The 19,395-nt window shown below is 42.0% G+C and overlaps 1 protein-coding gene across 1 annotated transcript in view; it reads left to right on the top strand.

Annotated features, from left to right (window-relative positions):
* Ica1 (islet cell autoantigen 1) overlaps positions 1–19,395 on the top strand; it is a 107,381-nt gene that overhangs the window by 14,662 nt on the left and 73,324 nt on the right. The gene's annotated exons all lie outside the window — the stretch shown is intronic.

The raw sequence follows: 19,395 nt of genomic DNA, 5'->3' as shown, positions 1-19,395 counted from the left end.
ATATATATATATATATATATATATATATATATATATATACTGTGTGAGTGTAGCCATTTGGAGCCTTTTGTCCAGAGGAATATGTCCTACCACTGGGTGGCAGTCGTACACTGAGCATTTAGTGAACATGTGGCATGATTTTGTTGTGAACAATCTTGGTAGTCCTTTGTTTGGGCAACTGGGTGTTTTCTAGGGTGTGAAAGAAAAAAAATTCAGCCAAATGTTAGGCTTGACATAATATTGTGTCAGCTCCCTTAGTCATTTCAGCTGATCCATTCATAATTAGAAACACTGCTTCAAAGACTGAGATTCCTCTTTAGGGACATCACTTTGGAACTATGAGCCCTGGAACCCTGGCTGGTATGCAGGAGGTTAACAGAGGGAGTTGGAGGGACAGAAAGAGCTTTTCTTGCTCAACACAGCGGTCACCACTTCTTGACCGAGATATGAGAGCAGTGCAAAGTCCTCTCGAAGTTAAGTCCTCTCTTGGTTTGTAGACTCCCTTCCTGTAAAGAAAACTGGCACCATTTTTCTCTCTAGTCTCCTGCATGTCAGCATTTGCCTTCTCAGTAAGGCAGGCCATCCTGCCCTGGCAAAGGTGAAAAGTAGATGTAGAGGGGAATGTAATGGAACTCATTCATCTTTTGAAAGGAGCAAACAAAATCAGGCTTCATGGTAGTAAACAAATCAAATGTTTCTGGTTTGACAACTAGATGCTGGTTAACCCAGACTGTTTTGTAAGTTTTCTGACTTTGTAGTTAGGCAGTCATTGCTTTTGTCTTTAGTAATTTATTCGGGGATGGAGGAGAATGGGGGTGGAAGGGGTATTAGAAAAAAGAAAGCATGAGAGAAAATCAAAGTTGCCTCCAGGGCACAGCGCTGATGACACTGTTTTATTAAGTGCAGCCTTAATGTTGGCCATAATCAACACACACTTCTCTTGAAGATGAGAATGATACCCACAGTAGGTAGCTAACCTGAAGCCAGACAAGGAAATGAAAGCCTGACTCTTTAAAAATATGTCCCGTTTCCCCACCAAGAGACAAAGAAAAGGGAGCCAAAGAATAGAAGTGACAAAGGCAGTTTCATAGTAATGCCTTGCCTGTGAGCTCTTCATTCAGTGAGCAGTTACCAGGTGCCTCCAACGTGCCAGATAATACACGTGAAAAAGGTTACTTTGGAAGACAGAACAATTTCACTGGAATTGTGTTTATTTGGCTGTGTTTGGGATAGCTGTGTAAGGGTGAAACAAAAACCAAGTCCTTCGTCATTTGGTCTGAAGGTTGAAACATTTCCCATCATTTAATGTCATCCATCTCTTGATCCTGGAAAATATGGATGGTTTGGTGTTTTGTTTTGTTTTGTTTTGTTTTGTTATCCTTTGCTGTGCAGTAGTAGCTGAAGCTGTGCCTGCCTTCCTAATCCTGTGTGTGCTGGATTCAATTTAGTGGCTGGATATGGTGGACTTGGACTCAGGGACAGAATACTTTTTAAGAGAAGACTATCTTCAAGGATGTATTTGATTAGACTGAACTCTCCAAGAGGACAGGGGATGACATGGTTCTCCCCAGAGCCTAACCCCAGAGTCAGTCCAGTGCCAGGCCCTGAGTTAGCGTTTGTATGTCAAGTGACAAGATTCCAGGCGGAGGCCAAAGTGCAAGAGCCACCTGTCCTCAGACCACTCGGCACCCCTGCTGCTTGTGGGTGACCTACTGATGATTTGGAAATTGTCTGGTTAGTGTTATTGAATTGACATCTAGAATCCATAATGGACTTACTTTGAAAACTAAGCCAAAATAAACCTTTCTCCCACTTAGCTGCTTTTGTCAGAGTATATTTTCACATCGACAGTAAAGAAACCAAGACAAATAGGAAGAACCTGGACAAAGGGAATGGGAAACAACAGAGCAGAGTATTCAGCTAAGGAGTCAACTTGGACAAAGGCCCGAGGTGGAAGCAACATAACATCTAGAATAGGGCCCAGGTAAAGTGCATGTGGAGACAGAGCTGCCTGGGCAATGGGGCCTGTGAGGGAAGCAGGACTAGAGAGGAAGGGACACCTGTAAGGAGGGAATGGAAGAGTGTTGAGAAAGGGTGTGGGTGTTACAAAACTTGTGTTCCCAACAGCTCAGTCAGCTTTCATGACAGAACAGGGAGAAGAAGAGTACAAACCGGATCAAACATGGCATGACTGGGTTACGGAGGGATGAAGACCAGAGAGAAACACACTGTTCTGACCTCTGGCAGACTCAGTAGAATGTCACTTTAATAGCAAAGCTCTTTATTGTTTTTAGAAATAAGCAGAATAAACATCAGTAAATGACAAATTGGAAGAGAATTTTCACCTCCAGCGGAGATTATTTTGTTCCCAGCATTTCCCAAATGTCAAGAAACTTTTCAAACAGCGCAATCATGGTGAACGAGACAGGACCGATGAATGAAATTTTAAAATTAAACAAAGAAAATGCTCTGGCACCCTCTGAAGCCCAGAGGCTTTGGACTGCTCTGCAAATGAGTTCATGTAGGGAACTAAGATCATAGAGAGGAAGGCTTGATCCTGGCCTTCTGGAAGAACCCCCGCTAGTCATCTGCTCCTTGTCAAAATGACCAGGAGGAAGGAGATACCTGGAGAGTGAGGTCACAAGGAGCCCCTTTCCAGGCTGCAGTGCAGGAGCCTATGGGTGGATTTACCCAGGAGGGGGGGGGGCTGCTTATCTGTGTGTGGTTGGAATCTCCCCTCGACAGCACGGTTCACCCTGGTACCACGAGGTATTTTATGAGCAAAGTTAGTGTGTGGTATATGTGCCCTTTGAAGGCAGAATAAAAGGGTATGATTTAAAAATAGAAGTCAGCTTCTCATAGCAGATTACATCAGCTGGAGCTGTGAGCCCCAGCAGAGCCTCTGAAGCCTGTGCCCTTGAGAGCTGCTGCGGTCAATTAAGTGTCTTGTTTTTCTTGAAAGTCAGAAATGGGATGGGGGGGGGGATGGGGCGTAATTATTCTAAATGGAATAAAAGCCATCTTAGGTGTAAGAAAATAGTTCTGAAGCCTCTAAAGAGACAGCAGGGCAACGTATACATTGGCATTCGTAGGACTCAACCTTTATAGACAAGGGTACGGAAACCAGTGTCTCAACCAGAGCCATTTACTAAATAGTTTAATGAAACCCTGCAGCATTTGGCTAGTGTTTATCTAAAAGGCGTCCCAAGAACTGTGAGTGATATGTGCTGGGATTCTTTGGCCTGTCTGTCTCCATTGTAGAGCCCTGTTAATTCACGAATCGTCTCATCAAAGGACACATTACACTAAGGCTCTTAGCAAACAATGGCGTTCACTAGGTAGAACCTTACTGGAGTCATCAGTCAGTGGTGACCCTGTGTCCCTGTGCCGAAGGTTTGAGTCTAGGAGTTTGGTCAATGACTGATAAACAGCAGTATTGATAATAGATGTTTCTTTTTTTCCCCCCTGTGAACAAAGACTTGGGTTAATTAATTTGACAGTTTTATTAATTACTGCTGAAATCACTGGTTCTTGTTTGAGGTCAGGCTCTTTTAGCAATTGAGGGCAGGTCCCAGGGGAGTTGAACCTCTAAGTATTATAGGACTGTCACCAAACCCCCTTCTGCTTGCCCTGTGATAGAGGATTTCTGCTCTCTGGATAAAACCAGTTCCTGCTTCAATTCAAAGGTCTGAGACCCACCAGCAAGCCGGGTTGAGTGAATGGACAATATTTTGTTTGGTCTGTGCAATGGGCCAATGTTAAGTATCTAAACAGAACTTCAACCTTCCTGGGCTTTCCTTAGTTCCTGTAAAAAGAGGAAGGGGTCTGACTCCATTGTTCCTCCTGCCTCTTCTCCTTCTAGAATTCTATATATGGGTTGAGCCCTTTTATGAGGTGAAGTGAAAATTCCTTTTATTGAAGTTAATACGCTTTTACATGTATCTGTTTCATAGTTCTTGGTGTTCATTGGTTGTTTCGGTATGTGCCTGTGTTTGTTTTGCTTTGGATGTTTAACTAGGGCACTTGTTATTTGTGGTCCCCCAAGAAGACTGAAACTTGCTGCCAAAATGCCATAGGAAAAGCCGGCATTTTCACACGGCACAACTTGGAAGAGAACTAATAATTACAGCCTTGCTTTCAACTCTGACTTTCATAAGATGAGGCCTTTGGGCCTTTGTGTGTCTTTATTGATTTTTTTTTTCCTCCCACTGAACTTGGTAAATACCAAAAAAATCTGCTTGAGGGCCATACTAAGACTATTTAGACTAACACCCTCAGAAGAGATAATGCTGGCGGAGCTGGTAGCTGTGGAGGAGGGTGGAGCTCGTGTCCCGAGTCAAACTCTGCTCTGTTCCCGTCGCCGCCTGCACCATCTGCGGACACTTAGTGGCGTCTAAGTCTGGTTTTTCGTCTACTAAATGCAGTCATTAGGCTTTCTCCCTCTATGGCATTGTTCTTCTCCAGCTCCTGAAGCTCTAACGTCTGCGCGTTCATCCGTGAAGAAATACAACCAGTGGGATGGGCGAGCGCTTTCTTCCGAGATGCATCTGCTTCCCACCTCAGGGTTGTCCTCATCTTGCTGAGTCCACTTACCTCCTTAGATGCCAGAAAGAAAAAAAATCAGGCTATCACATTCATAATCCGTGGTCAGGGGAGTCTTTGATTCTTATAAGCTGGCAATGCTCATTGCATACAGATATTGATGCTTTTGCAAGGACCAAAAATCTGTGACCCACTGGCCAGCCACCTATTTTTTAGGTGAAATTTGGCATCAAGGGAGGGAAGGGTGTTGATACGTGCCTTTTCCCCGTGTATTCCTTACTGTCTACAGCTGATTTCACAATACCTTGCAGAGTAGAGTAACCACAATCAAGGCTGAAGGACTGCAAAGTCAGTAACACTCCCTCTGTGCTCCTGTGCAGCTTGCTGGCCGGTGCTCACAGCCATGCATGCTGAGATTAAGAACTTGGTTACTCGTTAACTTGTAATTGTCGAGGAAACACGTACATTTTACCATCTAAAGCAGGTCTCTTTGAACATTATTCCTTTGAGCAGATAACCAGGAAGCCCTGGCTCAGATGGTAGTGCTAGTTTCCGTTTTCTTAGAGGGCCGCCTGTGCTGCTGACCATAAGAAGTTTTGCATTAGGAAGTTGGCTTGCTCTCTCTCCTGTTGTGCAGTATTCAAATGTCCTTAAGACAATAGTTTGTATAAGTGCAGAGGTGTATCTTGTTCTTACATGTGATCTTTTACAACAGTGCAGCCTTTACCCCTGGAATTTCTATTTCCACAGATGGCTGCTCTGTGTCTGAAATAAACATTAAAACATGAGAATAGAAAAGGCCAGGAAGATGTTTCTAGGTAGCATACAACTCCCTTAGTTCAGACTCTACTCCATTTTTTTCTTTCATTTTTGAATGCTATTTTAACTATCATGTATTATTTGTATATGATACTGAGTTTTATAAGGGCATTTTAATATATAACGTGCTTTGAGCATAAACTCCCCAGCCCCCTCTTCTTTCTTCCCTCCTCCCCTACCATAGGTCCATTTTGTAAGCCTGCACAATTTCACTCCTACTTTTGTGTCATGTCACGTGCATTTACAATTGTATGTATTGATAAAAAAGTGTAGGGTCTAAAAATGAATGAAAATGTAGTGTTTGTTGTTTAATTTCTTTTATAATCTGCATAGAACCAAAATTGACGACACAGGTCCATATATGTGCCTGAGGCCTTTAAGGACATTAAAGCATGCAGAGAAAGTGGAGACTGTATGGGGAAATAAAAACACCTCACACTTGTCCCTCACCCAAGAACAACAGCAACAAAACAAAACAAAACAAAACAAAACAAAACAAAACAAAAAACCCGAAAACACAGAAATGTGTGATTAAAGTTTTAATTGAGCATGCCCACATTTCCTAGATGCTTATCTCCATTAGGCCGATGCTTAGAAGTTGGGCCTCAATCAGTGCCATACAGCAACACCGCATGGATCTGCGGAAGTGCAGTTCCAAGCCTCCTCCTTCCATTTCGCCTGCTCTCCCTAGAATCGCCTGCTGTATAGCATGATTTCATGGAAGGGAGAAATGCATAGTGCCGTGAAATGCGTGGCAGGAAGAAAATACAACGAATGTCTTGTTGGATAGCTCAGCATAGAGAAGATCGATAGCGTAGTAATATAAACTGGGAGGCGATGATCATTCATACCCCTTAGTTCCTTGGCTGGAAAATGCCGAAGCCTTTGTTATCGTAGATATAGGACAGAGATAATACAATGATCTTGGTTTTTTGTTTAGTAAACACTCAGCAAAAATCTTTGTGTCTGGTACTATTCCACGCTATTTGCTTGTATAAACTTACTTAATCCTGTTAACAAACAAATCTAGAGAATATAGTTATTATCAACATTTTGCAAGTAAGGAGACGGGCACATACAGGAAGGAACCTACCTTAAGGCTCCCGAGCTCGCCTCAGAACCCGGGCACACTAGCCGCACTCTTCCAGGCTTGCACAACATCCCTCTCATGATGCCTCACATTTCCGTAGAAGTAACCCAGCTGTTGCCCCATTTTACAGACATGGAAATAGGGTTGTGGTGTTAAGAACCTGACTGTGGTACTGAACAGTGCTCAGTCTCTTCATTTACCAGAACTCGATAACCAATAAGAACTCCAGGGGCACCATAGTCTTTAACCACAAGCCAGAGGGCCCATTCCCTCGGGACAGAATGCTGGCCAAGGTATTGAGCTCTTTAGCTATGCTAAGCCCTCCATGCAGATTGCAGCACCCCCCCCACACACACACACACATAGGATGACCGGATTGCAGAGCCTGACTTACAGGAGGCGCTTAGCACACTGCCGTGCAATTGCCTGGTACACACTAACCATGTTTATAGTTACTGTACCTATTACTAACTCTAAGAGAAAACATTGACAGACAGTTAAACACATGCTAAGTAAACCTCAGGAATAGGGGTCTGGCTGGGAGGGGCCACAGCCCTGGGTTGTCCCCTCAGACTGAGCTGGAGGACAGCTGTCTGTTGTCACGGACTGTCGGGTAACTTGTCAGATAGGAATTTCTAGGTATGACGTGTCACCCCCGTGCCTTCTTCTGTGACACAGCTTCTTCCAACACAAGGTACAAGGGGTTCTCAAAGCGCCTACCACAGCATGTTCTTCCTGCCTGTCCCCCTCACTGCCGTGATCTGCTGGGATTCTTTGTCCATTTCATGTAAAAATTGCCGTAGTGCGAGCAACAACCTGCCTTTAGGCTCTCAAGACTGTTTGTTCCTCTTTGTTATCATCTACTTTCAAGTGGATGAAGTCTTTGAAAAAAGAATGGAGGTTTGGATATAAGTCTGCATTTATAAGTGGATGGGCTAAGAAATTAAACAGTGTCTGGGCCTGTCTTCCTTGGTATACCTTTGCAGCTTTTACATTAGTTCTGCTTTTAGTTAGATTTTTTTTTTTTTTTTTGGCAAGAAGGATTTCAATTTCAGCAAACAAATGTTCATGGTGTGTTTACATCTTTAAAAGTTTTGGGATGTTTTTGTACAAATCGAGTAAACACATTCACACACATCCCCAAAATAACGCGGAAGCTTAAGTACATCTCTGTCACATCCTGTTCTGTTTTCCAAGCTGGAGGTTCCTTTGCAGCGGCTGGCAGCAATTAGTCCCTTGCCACATGCAGGAGGCCTCCAGTTTCTGATTATTCCACAACCAGAGTGTTGGTTGAATTGCTTCCCTCCTCTCGTCCTCACCTCTGTTCCTTGAGCAGAGTCTTCCTCAACATGGAGATCTGTAATGGGCTCCCATCTTCTACAGTAATGACAGTCCTGGTTCTGCACCATGGAATCAGACTGTGTCATGTTCCTGGCCTCCCACTCAGCCACCTTGCAAGTCCAGACTCTACAGTATGCACTCACTTACCAGCTCTTTTCATCTTTCCTCTCAAAAGACACTCCTGCCACCTGCTTCTGCTGCCTGCACGTGATAGGTATGCATGAAATGTGAAGCTGTGCAAGGAGTTGGGCCCTTCTCCAGGTCCTTGAACACCCTGCCCAATATGGCCTTTCTTTCCCACCAGAGACTGCCCCTCACTCTCCTGTTGTGCCTATGGAATTCTAAGAGGTCATTTAAGCACCCGGAGGAGCACTTGCTGACTTTGCCATGTTCCCGTTGCGCCTGGCATGCACAGCCCATTGTATCCAGTGGGTATTTATCAAATGGTTGAGTTGGGAAAGGCGCAGGTTTAAGTTTTCTTGAATGCAGAAGTGGGAGAGCGCCCATGTTGGAACCCCAAAGGCATAATAAACAAATACAACATGTTTCTGGTAAGTATTTTCTTTACTGAATGAAGTTTGTTCCCACTGTTGAGTAAAAATGAAACTCTAATATACAACTAAGGACCCACTTGACTGCAACAACCTGGAAAATATCTGCACATAACAACTCACACACAAAAAAAATCTCTTATCTAAATTCTATAAGAACATTTTGGTATGGGTTGAAAAATAAACATTCTATAAAACTGAAAGAGCTAATATATTTGCTTAAAATTGTTTTTTTTTTAAGGTAGAGTAAAAGGCCAGCTTCCTTATGGAGAAGTATTGAATCTACACATAAAATGTCTGTCTAATTGTTTGAGGGAAAAGTTTGCTTAACTCTCAAGTTTCAGAGTGGACTCTGAAGAAAATTGAATTATTAAGTGTGTGCTGGTCTCTGAAGATAATTTTCATTTCACCAAATTATCTGGCTTTTCTTCCTAAGATTTCTGTGTATTAGGTAGCCTCTGCAAGCCCAGTTTCTAGTTTCATAGATGACAGTATGCAAACCTACAGACTGTAACCAGTGGGAACCATCAGATTCTAGGTAAAAAAAAAAAAAAAATGCTGTCATTTATTGAGCTCATTTCATCCAAAGGCCAGCTCGTGGTCCCTCAGCAGCTAAGTTTTGGAGGAATTCATTATTTCTGTGTTTCCATCACATTGTGCTTTTGGATACAGGATCAAGGATGATGCTCAGGACAACTACTCATACCCACAGCCCCAACCACAGTCTGTTCCACTTGCCTGTGTCTCTTCTGGAAGCTCCTAAAGTAGGTGTCATCTTAGATTATAGATCACTGGAAAATCACTGCGTTCCAGGAATATGATTTTCTCGTTACTGACTTTGGCCTGCCTTGTGTGTCTCCAAGTCTGTCACAGCTATCCATCCCACATCATCCTCCTCTTGGTTACCAGCTCAGATGTCAGCCAGCCCTTTCATTTTCCACGATGAATTAGTTGCAGCTTTTACCATCTTCTAGAGTTCAGTATAAACGAAGACAGTTTTGCATCCTGATATGTTAACCTAGCATTTTTTATTTTAAAACTGTTATGTTTTAGGGATTTATTGCCTACTATTTAGTTTTATTTTTTTAATGATGATTTATTTTTATACACAAAATAGTGTGGGTTTTATTTAATTTCAAACAGGAACAGTAAATCTACTGTGTCCTCAATACCAATAGCTTTACAGAAAGAACTGTAAGCTGCTTTTATTCGAGTCAAAAAGAATTTTCTCTGAATCGATTCTTCTTCACAGAACTTCCAGTGACAGTAGAAATAACAGTTTAATGTATGTAGATTGTCACTCTCACATCCAACTGGCTTTATAAATGACCACTGAAAGTCACTATTTTAGAAAGATTACAGAATTGCTGTTTTTAAAAAATAGTATTTTCTCTGTTAGTTTGTCATAAAGGAACAATAAACAGTTTTAAATGGTACTTTTTTTTTTAAATGCTTGAATTGTTATCTGTTAATTCTCAGCACAGCTTTCCCAGTGAGATTTATGTAAGGGGCACTGACCCTGAAATGGAGTTATGAAGGTTTTGCAGTTCTCTTTGTCTGCCAGTAACATTTTCGAATCCTTTGTCTCTGAAATCCTAAGACCATCCTTACGCTCTCCTTTAATCTGTCAGAAAAACGACTGAATAGAAAACGGGTATTTTTCATTCTGAAGATTGGGATTTCTTTCAAAAGATGCTGGATGATTGCTTGGTTCTAGTGTATGGATCACACCTATACACTAGAAACCTCTAGCTGTTATGTAGAATTACTATGAACCTCATCCAATGCGGAAATCAGAGGGTGGGGGCCCAGACTACTCATTTCTATCATGATTGTGATTTTGAGCATAAAAAACTTTAGAAGCCTCAGGTATAATGAAATTACCACAACTGTACAGTTCTGCCTCACCTTCAACAGTTAGCCCAGACCCGATTAGTAAATGAGATGGATGAGTCACTGATAGGAGGCCCCAGATCCAAATAGGCCAATGTCACGTGGTCTTGAGCAACCCTAAAAGAAGCCAGCCCTTGGAGCCCTTTATTATAACTTAGAAATGAGATTACTATGTTCATTAATTGAGCTATGTTGCTACTGTCCTGTGAAATAGGACTTCAGGAATTGGTAACACTTCACAGTTGATTGGCTCTGTCTATTCAACCACTACTCTACCTCTCCATTCATCTTTTAAGATTCTCACCCCAGCTGTGCTTATGAGACAACCATTGTCACTTAGACACTGGCTCCTGACTGTGCGCTGATGTCTGCTGACATTCGAATAAGGGATATTTCTCAAGAGAAATGAATTACATAAACAGATTTAAGGATGAGGGTTTCCTATGTTTTGTTTTTTTTTTCTTTTTATTGAAAACAGAATATTTTTAATATAGTATATTCTAATCATGGTCTCTCCTCACTTTGCTTCTTCCAGATCCCCCTCCCACCTCTCCACCCACCCAAATCCACAGCCTTTTTCTCTTTCACTAGGCTGCACACAAGCATCTAAATAATAATAATTAGAAAAAATGAAAACAAACCAGAATAGACGAAACAAACAAAAGAAACAGAACCAAAGAAAAAGCCCAGGGAACACATACAAAGGCAAAGAAACACACATTCACACACACATAATTCCCATAAAAAAAGCATTATGAGACAACCTCCAAAAATTTCTTTGAGTTTGTTTTGTATTTGCCATCCACTGCTGGGCCTGGGGCCTAGCCTCTAGAGTGGTTTGTTGATGCAGGTTGACTTCCTTAGGAAAAACAAAAAAAAAAACAGCTCTTCATTTGTGAGCAGCTATCATCTGGAGAAAGACCTGGGTTAGGGATGTGGGCACATGCCCCTTTTGCCTCTCAATGCTGGTATGGGCATGGGCATACTGCCACAGTCTCTGTGAGCTCATCTGTGCATTGGTCCTGTTTTATTTAAAGGGCTTGTTTCCTTAGTGTCCTCTGGCTCCTAAAATCTTTCTGCCTCTTTTTCCAAAGGGTTCACTGAGCCTTGAGAGGGGCTGGGGGGAATTGATGGAGACATCCCAATTAGGACTAAGTATTCGAAGTTCTGTCCAGTTGTAGGTCTCTGTGTTCGTTCCCATCTCCAGCAGGAAGAAGCTTCTCTGATGATAGCCAAGTGAGAGACTGATCTATGGATGTAGCAGAATATTATGAGGAACTTTTTTCCTGCTGTGTTCCTTCAGTGAAACAGTAGTATTGTGGCTTGGTTCTCACCCAGGCCCCTGGCTTATCCAGTCTCAGGTTCTTGGCCACCTAAGCAGTGTCATGAATGGGTTTATCTCATAAAGCAGGCCTTAAACCCCGTCAGATACTGGTTGGTTAGTCCCACAAACTCTGTGCCACTATTGCACATTGGACATCTTGCATGCAGGACACCATTGTAGACGGAAGAGTCTGTAGCTGGGTTGGCGCTTGTCTTTCTCCTCTGGTAGCATGCAGAGCACCTTCCAGTACTGTGAACACCATTCAGTAAAGGTGAAGGTTACAGGCAGACACCAGCTCGACTTTTCCATGTTCATTGAGGTATAGGTGTTGTCATCAGCAGTAGGAGCTTACCATCAGTTTGTGGAGAGCAATCAATAGCCTTGGCAACAGCATGAGTTATTTGGGGGTTTCCATGCGGTCCCTTTGTCCAACAACTTGATTAGAGGTAAACCATTCCCAGAACTGGAGGCTTCATCGGAATAGATTACCCTAGGAAAGTGAAACAGGATAGTTATGGATGGAGGGAGGAAGGGGGAGGACTACAATGGGAGGATCAGAGACAGAGGGAGAAGGAAGAAAGGGGAAACAGAAGAAACACGAGAAGGACAGCTAAAACAAAGGGCCATTTGGAGGAATCATATAATGATATGTATCGTACCTATACACTAGAAACTTCTAGCTGTTATGTAGAAGCTTCACAAAATATATACATATACAAAAGTGATCTAAACGTAATTGCCAAGCAATGGAGGAAATACAGCCCCAACTGGACTTCTCTAGTCACCAAACGCTCTGTTCTTTTTAATAATTTGTTTCTTCGATTCTTAAGTTAGAACACTGTCAGACTTAAAAACTAGAATAGTTTATGAGTGTTTGTTCATTCGTTGAGAAGATCCAGGACAAAAGTCTTAGAAAATAATATTTCATATACAAGCGGAAAAAAAAACATAGGTGATTTTTATGAAGAAAGCCTAGAGATTTAGTGTGGAAAAAATGAAGACAAGTTTAAAATAGAGAAACTGAAGAGAAGCTAGCAGAGGAAAATATATTTTACTCAAATATTTAAATAATGGATATTTTTATTCAAAGTCTTGTCCCATTTAATTTTCTCCATCTCAAATGCAGAAGGGACAGATACAGGAATAGCTCATATCCCAGATGCTTCCAGGGTTGGAATCAGGTTGGGAGATGATATAAGAGGAGCAGATATAAAAACAAGGCTAAGCTGAGGGCTCACAATATGCCTTCTAACCTTTGCACCATGTGTTACCCATTAAAGTAATTTATATGAAAAATAATGAGAATTAATGAGATTAGAGCAAAGAACAGATAACATTTAGTAAAGGAGAGAATAACAGAAACTTTCTTAAGTTGGCAAAAATTGGAAATTGTTTATTTTGATTTGTTGGTCATAACAATAAGGGAAGAGTGAGGTCAGGCCGTAGGGGCAGACAGAGAACCTGAGTGGCATGGTGATGTCATGTGGAGGATGAGGTCACTTTTGAAAGCCATCAGCAGGGAGAGCCATGTGAGGAGGTTACGACACGTGGGAATGAAAGGATCCAAAAAGGCAGTGCCTGCGGGGGACTCTCTGCAACTGGCAAAGATGGTGAGAACAGATCTTCTGAAAGCTTTCTCTGTTCTCGGAGGACCTCCATAATCACACCAAAAGAGGGGGAAAGGTGAGAAAGTAAAGAGAGGATGTTCCCCATATCACCCCAGTTTTATCCTAGAATGAACATGTTCTGTGTTTTGTACCAGTGAAAACATAAAGACAGCCCAGGAGACCCGTGAGAGAGGGGGGCGGAGGACAGCTGTGCAGTGCAGGCTCCTCTGTCTTCCCAGCAGCTTCCCACAGTCTTTCCTGCAGGATCTCTCTCTGTCTGTCTGTCTGTCTGTGTCCACATGTGTCGCTGCACATACCTGTGCATGCATATGAAGGCTCGTGGTTAATGTTGGTTGTCTTTCCATTGCTCTTCACCTTACATATTAGAGCAAAGTCTTTTTCTGGGTGCCAAGCTCACCAGTTTGGCTAGTCTGCCTAGCCAGTATGCTCTGGAGGGGTCCCCTGTGTTCCTGGGCCTCATTTCTCAACTCCTATGACTAGGATTCCCAGTGGTCCACCACAACCACCCAACTTTTATGTGGGTTCTGGGTATCTGAATCCCAGTCTTCATTCTGTCACACTTTACTGGCTGGTGGAGTTCTCTCTTTCCTTTTTCACTGGTAGTCTTCCAGATCTTACATCCTATACACAGAGTATTTGTAAACCTGTGAGCCCTAATTTTGTCATTAAGATTTTTTTTTATAAGAAACAGTGTCAACTGCCATGAACCCAGCTACCTCTCTTCGACTTCACTGTGCTCATTTATTCCCAGGTTAAATTTTAATATTCTCATCAGTTTCTCTTCATGTTCAACTTTAACAGAAACTGAAATACATGTGGATTCCAAACTAGGCATCTTTCTGCACGCATGTCATAGCCATGACTCCATCGGACAATGTGTCCATGTCAGCGTAAGGCCCAAGAGAAGGCATAGGACATACCTCCTCAACACCAGGGTTTCCTAAGGCTGTAGAGATAACTAAGGTTTCACTAGGATTATATCATGGCTTCTGTAAATCAAATGTTTCGGAGAAAGACACTGAGAGCATCTTTAATTTTAAAGATTTCCATATCTTCTTTCGCCAGGCTGTGTATGGCTACATCCCGAACCCCCTTCCCAGAGCCTGCCAGGAAAAGCCAGTGATTTGTAAATTGAAGCTATGTCAGCTGAAGCTTTTACTGGTGCTTATTATCTCGGCCCCGTCTGCTTTTAATTCTCTGTAGAAAAAAAAAAAAAACTAACTTTGCTCTTTTTCTTCTTTTCTTTTCCAAAAACAAGTTTTCTCTTCAAAAATAAAAGGGAACAGCGAACAGTTGTGCTATGAATCCAGGCAATGAGTAGCCTTCCTAGACTCCCTCTTCTTTGTTCTTGGTATAATATTAGCTTTTAGCCTTAACATCTTGGATTCCTTATGGACTTCTTCCTTCCCCCTCCCTCTTTGCTCCCTGCCCTTTAATTTCAACTAGTAAATCATGTAAGTAAAGTTGGCATGAAGAAATGTATGTAAGGCAAGTGTTTTGAAAATACAGTGAAGATGTGATAAACCTTCTCACATCCTTCAATCTAGGAAATAAAATAACATGTGAAGATAATGTTAAACATAGGTTGTTCATTTTTTTAATGTAAGGATGCGTGTTTTTCATAGCACAAAAGCACAGCAGATATTTAAACTCCACAATGAATAATATGATAGATTTATGTAAGATAATTAACATATTTGAATTTTTTCCCAGCCTAGGGTTTTTCTTAGCATTCTGTCTTATAGATAGATGTAACAGCCATTTAAATATGTACATAATACAGAATATTTCTAATTAAATATTTGTAAAATGCTCTTTACAAATGAGTTTAGCGTGCTGTTACATATTCATCACTTCATCAAAGGCAGCAAAGAAGTTCAGCGAAGATGTGGTTTGTTTTGTAGACAAAACCACTGCAAGCCACAGGAATCTGACTTGTCCAGAGTCACACTAGCCTTCTAGCCCAGGTATTGGACTCCAAAGCCAGTGATCTTTCTACCCCCTCTCCCTCAGTTTCTTCATGATCCAAAGAATGGGTCTATGTATTTAGTAGTGGTAGCGCTTTGTGAAAGACAATGCCGCTGAAGCAGAGGACACCCAGCTTTGTATTAGAGTAGCAGCCATGCCTTCCCATGTATTCTGTGTTTTCTGAACTTGATATCACAGACCCCAAAGCTGATTTTACCAGCCCCCCTGAGGAGTCTTTTGATGTTTTTCTCATGAAGGCATTGGTCAGTCTCAGCATCTTCTGAACACACAGTCACGTGTCTGTCTCTCTATTGAGCATTCAGTTCTTCTCTTCTGCCTTGTCTCATGAGTATGCTTTTGAGGTCAAACATGTTCTAAACCATGGTGGATTCTGCAACCGTAGGCTTTAAGCTTGAGGCCCAAATCTGGAAGGAGGTAGGGGATGGGAAAGGACATCACCAAGGCAAGCTTCACAGCCTCAGGTCCTGTGCACATTGCCTTATGATAGACCCACGGCCAAACTCCTTCTGAAAGGTGTTTTTTTATTATTATCATTAGCAAACAGTCACGTAGAGAGCAGCTGCCTGTGGCTACCTCACCACTCAATTGACACTGAGTTCAAGCCCCTTTGGTTGGCTGGACTTTTAACAGTCCCCCTAAGAAGGAGGTTGGCAATGGAGAATTCTGGGTCCTATCAAAGGATTTTGATTCAAGAGGCTTAAGCTGGAACCCAATGATTTCATTTTTAAGAAGATCCAGGGAAATTTCCCTTGTAGGCTCCATTCTTTACACTTAAAAAAAAAAAAACTTTTCTCAGGAAAACATCATGAAACAGCTAATGGATGATCCACTAAAAAGGGAATAGCCCATTTGAGACAAGTATCTGACTTACAATTTCTTTTCATTAAGTAATCATGACTTATGCACACACACACAAAAAAAAAGTCAATTAAATTACTTGACTTCCTAAAAATAGAAGTATGTCACTAGTGTTCTGTTTTGTAGTTACCATTACATATCTCAGAACCTGGAGATTCTGACACTCAAATGTTGCATGCTGATAGCATTAGCCATGTCAGATGAGTCTTCTTTTAACTATTTCCTTCTGAACCTAGTGTTCACCAGATTGGCTGAGAAAACTACAGGAGCTAGAGCAAAGCCCTGGGTCAGTTAATATCTAGAATCCTTAAGAGCAGCAGACAACCCCAGGAATTAATTCAAGTGAAGACATCCCTGGGCCTTTCCCAGGAACAATCTGGCATGGAAGTGTCCTGATAGGCGTGTTGAAAGTGCGTGGTGACTTGTAGTGTCCCCTTCTCCTCAGCGTTCCTCTGCATTCGTGAGGTTTGTTGAGCAAATCTGGCTAGTCCAAATCCAACAGATATTTCTGTGGTCCACTGCAGCTGGCACGATTTCGTAAGGAACATCCTTCTAGCTGTGAGGTGAAGTCTGAACCAATTTGGGGAATACAGTGTTTACTAATGTGAGAAAGAACGTGAGATGGTCCTATAATAAGAAATTCTCTTTTATTCCCAGCGTGGCATTTGCATGCTTTTGGGACTGCGTGAGAACCTATGACATCATCAAGGAAGTCAGGAATATAGTTCTTTGATCATTTTGTGTGTGTGTGTGTGTGTGTGTGTGTGTGTGTGTGTGTTCAACCATTCTTAAACAGGGCAAAGGAAACTTTGTAGAAATGCTAACAAAAGTAGCAAACACATAATTAAAGTTTTATTTCATGCCCACTCCAGTTCTAAGCATGTTATATGAGCAGTTTGCTGACATTTCCTAAAGTAAGGGATGGCAATTTCCTCTTCACAGAGGAGGTTTCGAAGTTTATGGAGATTAACTTTCTGAGTGTGACACTGTTCAAATGTGGGAAGGCCAGGTAAAAACGGCTCTAAATTTACTAACATCGCATGATCACAGACATCTTATTTCCCAGAACTAAAACAGTTTATTTGTAAGTATGATGGGCCTTTCTAGACTTGTTAATTCACTTGGGTTAAGTAGTCTCCCTTGTTTTGGTTTAAGTGTTGAATCCGCTCAAACTGCCTTTGAATCACCACTGCTTTTTGGCATCTTTGGGGTTGCTCTTCAGAAATCTGTTGTGTCCTATCCCTAAAAGGACATCGGAATCACCATGTCCCAGAAGAAGAGAGATGGTGTCCTTGAGGCCACTCTGCCCTTCCAGGCTTCTTGCTTAGGTTACCCAGACATGGCTAGTCCACACTTGTGTGGTGTTTCCTGAAGTCCATGGCTATGGTAATGCTAGTTACTTTCTTCAAACTCCTGCAGTGTTCTAAACATCTCAGCCAGCTTTCTCAATAAATCTCCTTAGCAACTACTTACGTGGATTTCAGTTTGGCTACCAGACCAGGGTCACTCCCTGGCAAGGACCCTTATCCCCCTTTCTTTCCTCCATGGGATATCTGAGATCCTTTGGATTTATTCCTCTCTATTCTCCCAACATTCAAGAAGTTAATAGGGCTCTGGGCTTTCTTTTTCCTCACCCACTGCATGGTTTGACTTCAAGATAGCCGAACCTTTTGGAGTGAAATCAGGCCTGTGCAGTACAACCTCATGAATTTTCTCAAGCAGGCATTGGGTAGACTAGACCCACTTTGGGCCATTAATTTTCCCTCAGAGCTTTTCTTACGTGGCACAAAGTTAGGAATTGTGTCTTCTTGCACAATTCCTTAATGTCCCCAGGACTAGACAGAAATGAATAGATTTTTTTGCCATTTTTTTCTTTTATTATTAACCTGTCACTATCACCATTAGAACACAATCAATGACTGTGTCCCAGTTGGCCTTGAACTTACTCTGTAGCCTTGAACTTCTCATTGTCCTGTAATTCCTGATGTTGACCCCTTCACTAAGGATTATATGAAAGACCCCTAGCAGGCAATTTTTTCTCTTCTTTCCCCTTTCACCTTTTCATACCCATTTCCCATTCTCTCCTTTCTCCTATTCTTCCCCCTCTAATCCTTCGCTTCCTTATTTCTTCTCCTTTCTCATACATATTAACCTTCATACATTTAATAGTAATTTTCCTGTATTGTGTCTCCTCTCAGGGATCTATATATTTGTGAGTCCTACTCCCAAACCCATCAGATGGTGCCCACACTCTTCCAATAAAAGGGGAACTGCTCAATTCTGTAACCAGGTAGTTGCAGCACTGTTTAACGATAGCAATCTTGAAGAAATTAACCATCAGTGTGGAAAGAGTTCAGGGGAGCCAGAAGAATCCTGGCATCCTGTGGTATCTATAGTTTTAAAAGTAGGCTGAGACAGAAGTTTGTTTGGGAGTTTTACATGTAGGCACCCATTCCTGACCCTGTGTTCTGTGCCCCCTCCAAATGTGTTTGTCTCTGTCCACATGGTAGTTGCGTTTCTACTAAAAGGTCTAGAAGGCCCAAGGTCTCCACCTAATCTGGAACATACTTCAGTAATGAAATGTGCATGTTTGCGCCAAGGCCAGGTATACAAGGGTCTTGTACACTCTGTGAGTAATTTGAACTAAATGGACTATGCCATGTGACTCCACTCTGTTGCTTTTTTTTTTTTTCTACGCTCCATTTCAGTCAGAAATGTGGTCCTTTTTCATTTATTCATTCTGTCAAGTGCTTATACATTGCTAATTTGTACAGGGGTTGAGAAATCCTTGTCATTTAGATAGTGCTCATCTTTAAAAGCCTGTTCCTGGTTATCCTCATGTCTTGGGCCATGTCAGCCAGGCCTGCACCGTTCTTCTGCACATCTTTGGCATTTCCTGCTCAAGATGGAGTTTTTCCTTGAAATAGTTATGAGAATTGAGTTCCCCTTAGGTCTCCTGGAGGAGGTTTCCAGGGGCTTAGAATGACCCTTTGCTGAGCAGGAATTAGAGATGTGCTGCAGTAGTGAAGGGGCTGTTGATTTCAGATAGGATCAGAACTTCACAAGGAGGTGTTTTAAGACTCATCGTACATACACATTCCCCTTCTCTATGGCAGTCTTGTGACTTTGACCATTTTGATTTGATTCTGAAGCAGAGTTACATTTCTACAGAGAATATTCAGCTCAAAAATAAATCTGCTCTGTCATCAGCAACTCAGGATTCAATTCCTTGACCTTCTGGTAGCATACATGATCATCTCTTGAATCAGCCTCTTATGTTGGATGCTGTGGGATAAAATGATAGGACAGAAAACAAGACAGTGCCCTCTTCAGCTACCTGGTTTAGGATGGGAAGTAAGA

Source organism: Psammomys obesus, unplaced genomic scaffold, assembly GCF_907164565.1.
Source record: "Psammomys obesus unplaced genomic scaffold, mPsaObe1.curated_primary_1811, whole genome shotgun sequence".
NCBI lineage: Eukaryota > Metazoa > Chordata > Mammalia > Rodentia > Muridae > Psammomys > Psammomys obesus.
This window is presented reverse-complemented; position numbering and strand designations above follow the sequence as displayed.